Consider the following 9113-nt stretch of genomic DNA (forward strand, 5'->3'; position numbering starts at 1 on the left):
TTAGGGTGCTACATAACTTGGTATCGGAGCGAGGTTTGACATTGTTGGACTCGGTCTAGGATCAGCAATGCCGGTAGCCAATCTCTCATGGTTCTTGCGCAAGTAAACATGCTTGCTTTTTAGTTATTCATATATCATTTTTAATATTAGTTACATAATTGTTACAATTATGACATGTAGAGCTGTAGGAAGAGGTGTTGGTACCGGGGTTCGAGAAAGAGGACGACCTCGTAGGGTTGTTAGTCGTGGGAAGGCAATGTACCCCCATCTGTCTTAGAGGATGAGAATGTTGACTCAGTTGCAACCCAAATTGCACCTAATGAAGGGGTTCAAGGTCGAGGAGAACCACATGGTGCCCCACTTGTTGCTTTAGTGGGACAACAAGTTGTTGCACCTCTGGTGTTGGATGTTGTTGGAATTCAAGCCATGATAAAAGATGTTGTGACTCAAGTTGTTCAAGTTGCACTGAATCCAGCAACACCATTGTAACCAATTGCACAATCGCAACTGGCCATCCAACAACATGAGTCGCATGGAATGGGGTTTGGTAGATATCTCACTGAGTTAAAGAAGATGAAGCCACCCACTTTCGATGGCATTGGGGACTTTGATGACTCGTTGGCTGAGCTCGAGATTTTGCTTGAGGGTATGAGGTGTCATGAGGAGAGAAAAGTGGAAGTAGTGCAATATTTATTAAAGGAAAATGCCGCTAAGTGTTGGAGAGTTTATAAACCCGAGGGACGTGTTGTCTTTTAGGAAGAATTTAGAAGCATTTTTGTAGAGGAATACTGTCCAACACCAGTTCGAAGAGCTACGGCGAGAGAGTTCTTTGCCACTCAATCTCAAGATATTTCAGTGGCTCAAGTGATCAGACAGTATAACAAAGAACTGTGCTATGTTGTTGATATGGTTCCTACCAAGTAGCAGGGGATTTTCTATTTTGAAGCTCGTTTGAAGCCTCAAGTACAACAGTATGTCTTTGTATTTGAGTGTAGAACCTTGAAGGAGTACCATAGGCCTTAGAACTTGAGATGGCACCCTTTAGCAAGGACTCAAGTCAAGGTAACAAGAGGTAGAGGACTCAGTTTGCACCTTCGAGCAGTTGGGGTGGTGCATTTAAGAAGCCCAATTTTACTCAATCTTATTCGGGAAAGTCCTATAAACCTTTGAGGAATGGCCGTACAGAAGTGCCCTAATAGTCTGAGTCTACAACTGGAGGTAGAAGCTGATTTAATTGGTGAAGCCCAGATCATTTGAGGAATGAATTCTCTAGGCCTCATGCGAAGTGTTTTATTTTTGGGCGAGATGGTCATATTGCTCTCTTTTGTCGCCAAAAGAATGCTACTCAATCTCACTCTTCATCTCAAACTCCAAGAGGCACTGTTCATCAGCCTAGGCAGGTTTCGCCATAATCACACCAGCAAACTTTAGGATCAACTCGAGTTGAAGGCAGAGGTAGTGGGGCTACTACATCTAGCGCAGGATCAGTTCCGCATAGAGTTTTTCAGATGAGGAGGACCGAAAAGCTTAATGCTCCCACTACTACAAGTACACTCTGGATTTCTCTCAACCAGTTATCATACTATTTGATATTGGTGCAACCCATTCCTTTAGAATCGATGCATGTGTAAAAAGACTTGGACTTAGTTGCATTTATGATTGTCAATCTTTTGTTGTGGGTATGCTAGATGGGAGTAAGATAGTAAGGAATCGGGAACTTAGGAACTTCCCGATCCGCATAGGTGATTGGTATTAGGAGTGTGATTTTCTTGTTATATCCTTGAACCATGATGATGTTATTCTGGACATGGATTGGTTGGTGAGACACCAAGCGGTGATGGATCTTAAGGGCAGAACAGTTACAGTTACTGCACTTGATGAAACCAAACATGTATTTAGAGATTGCCAGCTTGGTGAGTCAGGGTAGTTGATCAATGCAATGAAAGCAATAAATTTGTTGAATCATGGTTGTATTGGATATTGGTGTGATGTCTTGCGTGAGGAAAACCTGGAGCCAAAGATAGTTGATATTCCTATAGTGCGAGAATATGCCGACGTATTTCCGGATGAGTTGCCTGGTTTGCCACCACATCAAGAGGTTGATATTAATATTGATCAAGAACTGGGTACAACATCAGTTTCTAGGGCTCCATACAGGATGGCACTTGTAGAAATGAAGGAGTTAAGGAAGGAACTAGAGGAATTAGCTGAGAAAGGGTATATCCGGCCTAGTGCATCGCCTTAGAGAGCACCTGTCTTGTTTGTCAGGAAGAAGGATGGATCTATGAGCCTATGCATTAGCGACAGAGAATTGAACAAGTTTACAATAAAGAACAAGTATCCCCTCTCGAGAATTGATGACTTGTTGGATCAGTTGCATGGTGCCTCGGTCTTTTCTAAGATTGACTTGAGATAGGGATATCATCAGTTAAGGATCAAAGACGGAGATATTTCTAAGACATCTTTTCGTACGACGTATGACCATTACGAGTTTGTGGTGATGCCTTTTGGTTTGACTAATGCCCCTGCTGTTTTTGTGGAGCTGATGAACCGGGTGTTCATAGAGTATTTGGATCTGTTTGTTGTTGTCTTTATTGATGATATTTTGATATACTCTCAGAGTCAGGAAGAGCATGCTGAAGATTTAAGTTTGATATTTGGTCGACTTAGATTACATTAGTTGTATGCTAAATTGTCCAAGTGTGATTTCTGGATGTCGGAAGTTACCTTTCTTGGTCACGTCATCTCAGCTGAGAGAGTCAAGGTTGATCCTCAGAAGATTGAAGCGGTCTTTGCATGGCAGTCTCCAAAGAATGTTAAAGAGGTTAGAAGTTTTCTTGGTTTGGCATGATATTAGAGAAGGTTTATGGAAGGGTTTTCCCGTATTTCCTAGCCACTAACTAACCTTTTACGTAATACCCAGAAGTTTGAATAGGATGACTCTTGTATGAGGAGTTTTGTTGAGATTAAGAAAATATTGACAACTGCACCAGTCTTGACTTTACCTCATTGTACTGACAGGTTTGCAATATATAGTGATGCTTCAAGACAGGGTTTAGGATTGTACTAATGCAAAATGGACGAGTCGTTGCATATGATTCTTGTTAGTTGAAGTCTCATGAGACTAACTATCCAACACAGGACCTAGAACTGGCAGCTGTTGTTTTTGCATTGAAGAATTGGCGTCACTATATTTATGGGATAACTTGCCGGATTTACACTGATCATAAGAGTTTGAAGTACAAACCTAGAAAGAGTTGAATATGAGGCAGCTGAGATGGTTCGAGTGGATTAAGGACTATGACCTAGAGAGTAAGTTTAGGAGCATATTCTCTCTCAGTTGACTATACAACTAGCCTTGCAACAAGACTTGATCAGAAATGGTATCGAGATTCAGCTCCCGGGTATGCATGGTAAGCTAAGCATGCTGGAAATTCAATCTTTGTTATTTGAATCGATCCAAAAAGGTCAAGATAAAGATCCATTGCTACTTCAAATCCGGGATGAGGTCTCAATGGTAAGGCACCAAGGTTCTTAGTGCACGCGGACAGAATTTTGAGATTTAGGAAATGTCTATGTGTTTTGATTGATGAGGCTTGAGAAATACCATAATCATGGGAGCTCATGCAACCCCTTATCACGTGCATCCAGACATAAGTAAGATGTATAAGGATCTTAAATAACTCTATTGGTGGGCCAACATGAAGAATGACGTGGTAGAGTTTGTTTTTAAGTGTTTGACTTGTCAGCATGTAAAAATTGAGCACCAAAGGTCCGCATGAATGCTTCAACCACTTCGGATTTCATAGTGGAAATGGGAAGACATTTCCATGGACTTTGTCATAGGAGTACCCAGGACCAGGAGGGTGTAGATATCATTTGGGTGATTGTTAACTGGATAACTAAGTCAGCTCATTTTATTGGTATTCGGGAGACTTGGGGTCTTGAGAAAATATCATAGATGTTTATTAGATAGGTGGTAAGACTGCATGGTGTCACAAATACAATTGTTTCTGATTAGGATGGTCATTTTGTTTCGAGGTTCTGGAAAGAAATTCATGAATCTCTTGGAACCCAACTATGTTTTAGTACAGTCTATCACACGCATAACGATAGCCAATCAGAGAGAACTATTCAAACACTTGAGGATAGGTTACAAGCATGTGCACTTGACTGGAAATCAGATTGGGAAACTCAGTTGCCATTAGTGGAGTTTGCGTATAACAACCATTGACATGCATCTATTTTGATGGCACCTTACAAGGCATTTTATGGTTGACGTTGTCGCTCACCAATTTGTTGAGATGACTATGTTGATTCCATCGGGACCAAGCCTAACATGCTCCAAGAGATGAAGGAAAAGATCAGGGTGATTCGAGAGAGATTGCTGATTGCACAGAGTTGTCAAAAGTCGTATGCTGATAAACTACGTCGCCCTTTAGAGTTTGAAGTTGGTGACCATGTACTCCTTAAGGTGCCTTTCAATCAAGAAGTCTTCTAATTTGGAAAGAAAGGGAAGCTAAGCCCGAGATACATAGGTCCTTTTGATATCTTATAGAGAGTCAGCGAGCTAGCTTACCGTTTGGTGTTACCTCCATCTTTGATTAGAGTTCATAATGATTTTAACGTATCTCAGTTGCGGAAGTATGTAGATTATACTAGTCATATCATTATCTCTGATGAGATTAAGACTGCTGATAATATCACCTATGAAGAGTATCTGGTGGCAATTTTACAGCGTCGATCAAAATAGTTGAGGACAAAGGTAATACTTTTATTAAAAGTTCAATGGTCTCATCATGGAGTCGAGGAGGCTACATGGAAGACTGAGACGAGCATGCGGGAGCGTTATCATGAGTTATTTTTATCTAGTTTCGAGGACAAAACTCCTTTTAAGGATGGGGTATGTGATATTCCTAATCTCAATAAGTTATATAACAATATACACTTATGATATTTATTGTATATGTATTAGTAGAATTTCAGTTTTTTTCTCCTTTATGACCGAAATCAGTAGCTCATTTTGTTTTGTGCTGGGTTGGATTAAGTTATTGGGCCAATATTGTAAAAGCCTAACTAGCCCAATTTAACCCATTTCCTTACATATATATATGTAAAACCTAAATGACCTTAGTAATTCTTATCCATATCCCCACACACAACCTCGCCATTTCAGCTTATTTCCAAATTTTCAGCTCTACCATTTCCCAGATTTTATCTCTTCTCTTGCAAGCCCTTGATCCTTGTTCCATAAGATCTTTAAACTTTGATTTAGTTTTTATCCTCTTACAGATGATCATTAGGATGGTTTATTGTAACTTAGTGGTAGGTATGTATTTCAATTCATGATCTATAGCGCTCAACCAAATTGGGGTTGATGTAGACGAGTCCGGTTTTGACTCCTCAACTTGTAAATGTGTTGAATTGCCCATTCTGTTTTATATATAAAGCTTGGATTTGGATGAAATCAATAGAGGGTTTGATTAAATATCAACTTGTTGTATATATGATTTAGGTAGTTGATTGTGGTTTCCGGAGTAATAACGTGCAACTCCGTTTGGAGTCTCGGGAATTTCAGTCAATTTTTTTTACTTGCTCAGCTTTAGATCGGGTTTATACCTTTCTAAGTATTCCCATATTGGTTGATGAGTTTTGTTCTATGATTTGATTCTTTGTTAAATGTATAATGTTTATAAGTTGAAGTTTCAGAAACAAGGGTTTCAGAATGGATTTTCCGGGGTACGTTAAAGGGTCTCGGAATGGATTTTCCGGGGTACATTAAAGGGTCTTGGAAGGACGCTTCCGGGTTACATTGTGTAACGTTCCTTGGCATTCTTCTATGAGCATCTTACTCCTTTCTCGGTTGCGGTCGTAAGTGATGCAGGAGCATCCCTAAGCCCAACAAACAAAGGACCAATCACTAGGGCTATGGCTAAGAAGATAGAAGATCAAGTTATGAAGGCAACTTTGGGTTTGGATTCAACACATCAAATGGAACCCATTGCCTCAACCCTTCTATTATGTGGAAGAGGTGAACATTCCCAACAAATCCAATGAAGACATCAAGGCCATCCAAGATCAAGATCAAGGCTGCACATGTCACTTTTGTGAAACTATCACAACTTTACACCTTACTCGGATAGTTTGTAAAAGTGTGCAATTCTACCCCTTTTCCCTAACTCTTGTAAGGAACCTTACTAAGGGTATTTTGGACCTATTTCGTCAAGTTTTCAGCTGGTAGAAGGCCTTGGTCATTGGAGGTATAAAAGCCAAAAATGACCTAACCAAAAGGGTCTTTGATTGAATTGAAACCTATGTGTTCTCAACGGCCAAAAACCTTAGTGTAGCTTAGTGTAGTTTGCAGATTGAATCTGTCCCTTGTTGCCTAGGTATCTTGTTCATGTAATCTTGACTGTGTGAGCATGAATGTTTGGGAAGCTCTCGGTGTTTAGGGTTGTACAATCTCCCTTTATGTTGAGTTAAAGTTTGTTGTGTTTTATCTCATCTTACCATTGCGTTGAGGTTAAGTCCAAGGTGCTTGGTGTAGAGTGAGTAAATCATCATCAAGCATCTATCCATTCTGATTTCTCAAACCCCATTCTCTTTTCTCTTTGTTCTTCCTTGTTCTTGAACAAGTTAGAACACCAACTTAAGAACACTTGTTCTTGTTTAGTGAATGGTTGTGAATCTAGGTCTGAGTCATCATAGGTGTTGGAAATAACACGTTACCAAAGTAGAAAATACGTGTTTTGATCAGCTATTGTCTTTTGTCTCTAAGGTTCATTAAGCCTTAGATGCGCTTCACTAGTATTGAATTGCGCTTTCGATACTTGAGATGCGCTTGACCAATGTAGGACACTTAGTAATGAATTTACTAATGTCCTTTAAGTGCGGAAGTGGTCAGACGACAATAAAGCGCGCTTTAAGTTATTAAAGCGCACTTCTATTTGCACACAACACAAGAGTTTTTTCCAAGGTGAGAACCCTAAGCCACTAATTGACTCGGGATAAAACTCACCACTAATTTTGTATTGATTGAATAGGGTTACAATCTCTTGCTTCAACACGAGAAGCTCACTTGTAAGCTTTCTCCTCACAATACAACCAATCAGCTCAAGAACAAATGGCTCTACACTCTCTCTGAATACAAACCTGAGTAATCAATCTAAGCACCCCTAGCTTTCCCTATGAACTACTCACTTTGTATTACAGCTTCGAAATCCCTCTGATCTCCTCTCTTAGAGTGAATGCTATAGTCCTCTATTTATACAAAAACCTTAAGCTACCCTTGCTTAATTCCTTGTAACAAACTAGAAGACTAAGCAATAGCCACCTCATCAATCCGTGTGCCTTGATCACTTCACCAGAATTAATCAACGGCTTGGAGTGATTTGGTTTTGTTCTCCATGTGTTGATCCACGCCACATAAGCAATCCGTGTGCTTTAAGCTCTAACAAACTCTTGCCACGCTGGCGATCCCTGGAGTAGCGTCACAAAGAGTGTAAAGTTCTTCTCGCACCTTCCTGTGCACGCAACTTGCAATCTCCCGCTTTACCAGCCTTCGAAGCGTCTAGATTTGTTCTCCTGCGCTCTGGCACACCCTAAGCTTCAGTGGAACCTCGTGATCAACTTTCTCCTTTTGCTTCAAGCGCATATTCAATGGCTTAGAAGAACGCCTACACTCACATCTGTACGTTGACAGGATTTATTGAAACACCGTTTGCGAAACTTGATTTCTCCGCTTGGTGTTAAGCGCGACTGTGACCAGTCAAGCGCATCTCTAAGTGACTTAAGCGCATCCTTACAAGTATGGAAATGACCTGGAAGGCTTAAAAACACTAAGAGATTAAACATATTAGTTTGTTATCATCAAAACACAGAGAAATACATTGAGCTTTAATATTCCTACCAAAGCTCAACTAACAATTTCCCCCTTTTTGATGATGACAAACTATATAACAGGTAAGCTCATATACTTTCATTAGTGATGAAATTGAAGACAACAAACATCAATTTAATCATATACACAGATTCGGAAATAGGTCGAAGTATCTTACCAAGTACCTTATCGACAGATTTCGAATTCCCCCTAAGTTCAAGCACGGTCTCAAACTTCCCCCTTAATCAAAGAAGGATGTACCTGTTTTCTTCCCCCTTTTTGACATCATCGAAAAATTCAAGCGTAATCATACAGTCGGAAAGTTAGCAGGTGCGCTTCTCTAGGTTAAGATCAAAATAATACTGAGATAGTGAAAGAATCAAACAGAGAAGGCAAAGAAAATATCACATTAGCAAGACTCTCAGAGATATAAAAGTCAAGTGCATGCTTAGTAATTTCCAAACTGCCAAAAGTAGGGTCGGAATACTAGGGAGACTAGTTCAGAATACAAATAAACATAGTAGAGAGTAAGAAGCCCAGCAAATACGCTTTATAAGCGCAACCACCACACACAAACAACAAAGTCGTTAATCAACTAGAGAACTTCATCACATGCGCTGATTCTTGTTGGTCCGCTCTGTGAGTGGGGAGATGCAGGGGAGAGACAAATGTATCACATTGAGACAAACATGAAGGTCAACAAACCTGGAGGGGGTGGCGACTTTTATGTTTAAGCGCAACCTTTTCCCTTACCAGAAGTACATAACAACGTCTCTAGATGTGCTTTCTTCTTGGGAGATTTGATGAAGTCTCTTCGCCCTGTGCATGAAGCACAATCAGCGATAATCATGGCCACAGTACCTTTATGATCACCAAACTGAGAAAGGTTCTGAGCCACAAGCTCTTGGTCGACGGCAAGAAGCTTGAATATGATAGTGATGAAGCTCAATGTCGAATGTAACTATCTTCGTGTATGTATGTGATGTCCAGTGTCAAACTTACCAGCCACTATGCAGATAGTAAAATGAACGGGAAATGCACATTTCAAGTTGGGGACATTACAGCATTCAATCACTCAAGTAATATGTAATCGTATGTGCATATACATGTAGCATGGTAATTGAGGCTTTTTGTCACCAAATGAATACTTCTCTAATGTAGAGCTCAATAAAGGACGAGAGAAGCGTTACATCTAGTCAGGCTAGGGACACCTATGCAATGGATCATTTCTTAG

The 9113-nt window shown here is 40.2% G+C and overlaps 1 pseudogene; it reads left to right on the forward strand.

Moving 5' to 3' along the window:
• The first annotated feature begins 4339 nt into the window (after positions 1 to 4339).
• LOC141247106 (uncharacterized) lies at positions 4340 to 4954 on the forward strand (annotated as a pseudogene).
• Positions 4955 to 9113: the final 4159 nt, after the last annotated feature.

The sequence above is a fragment of the Phyllobates terribilis genome, unplaced genomic scaffold (genome assembly GCF_046119375.1).
Source record: "Phyllobates terribilis strain yellow unplaced genomic scaffold, ASM4611937v1 Scaffold_2760__1_contigs__length_108385, whole genome shotgun sequence".
Lineage (NCBI taxonomy): Eukaryota > Metazoa > Chordata > Amphibia > Anura > Dendrobatidae > Phyllobates > Phyllobates terribilis.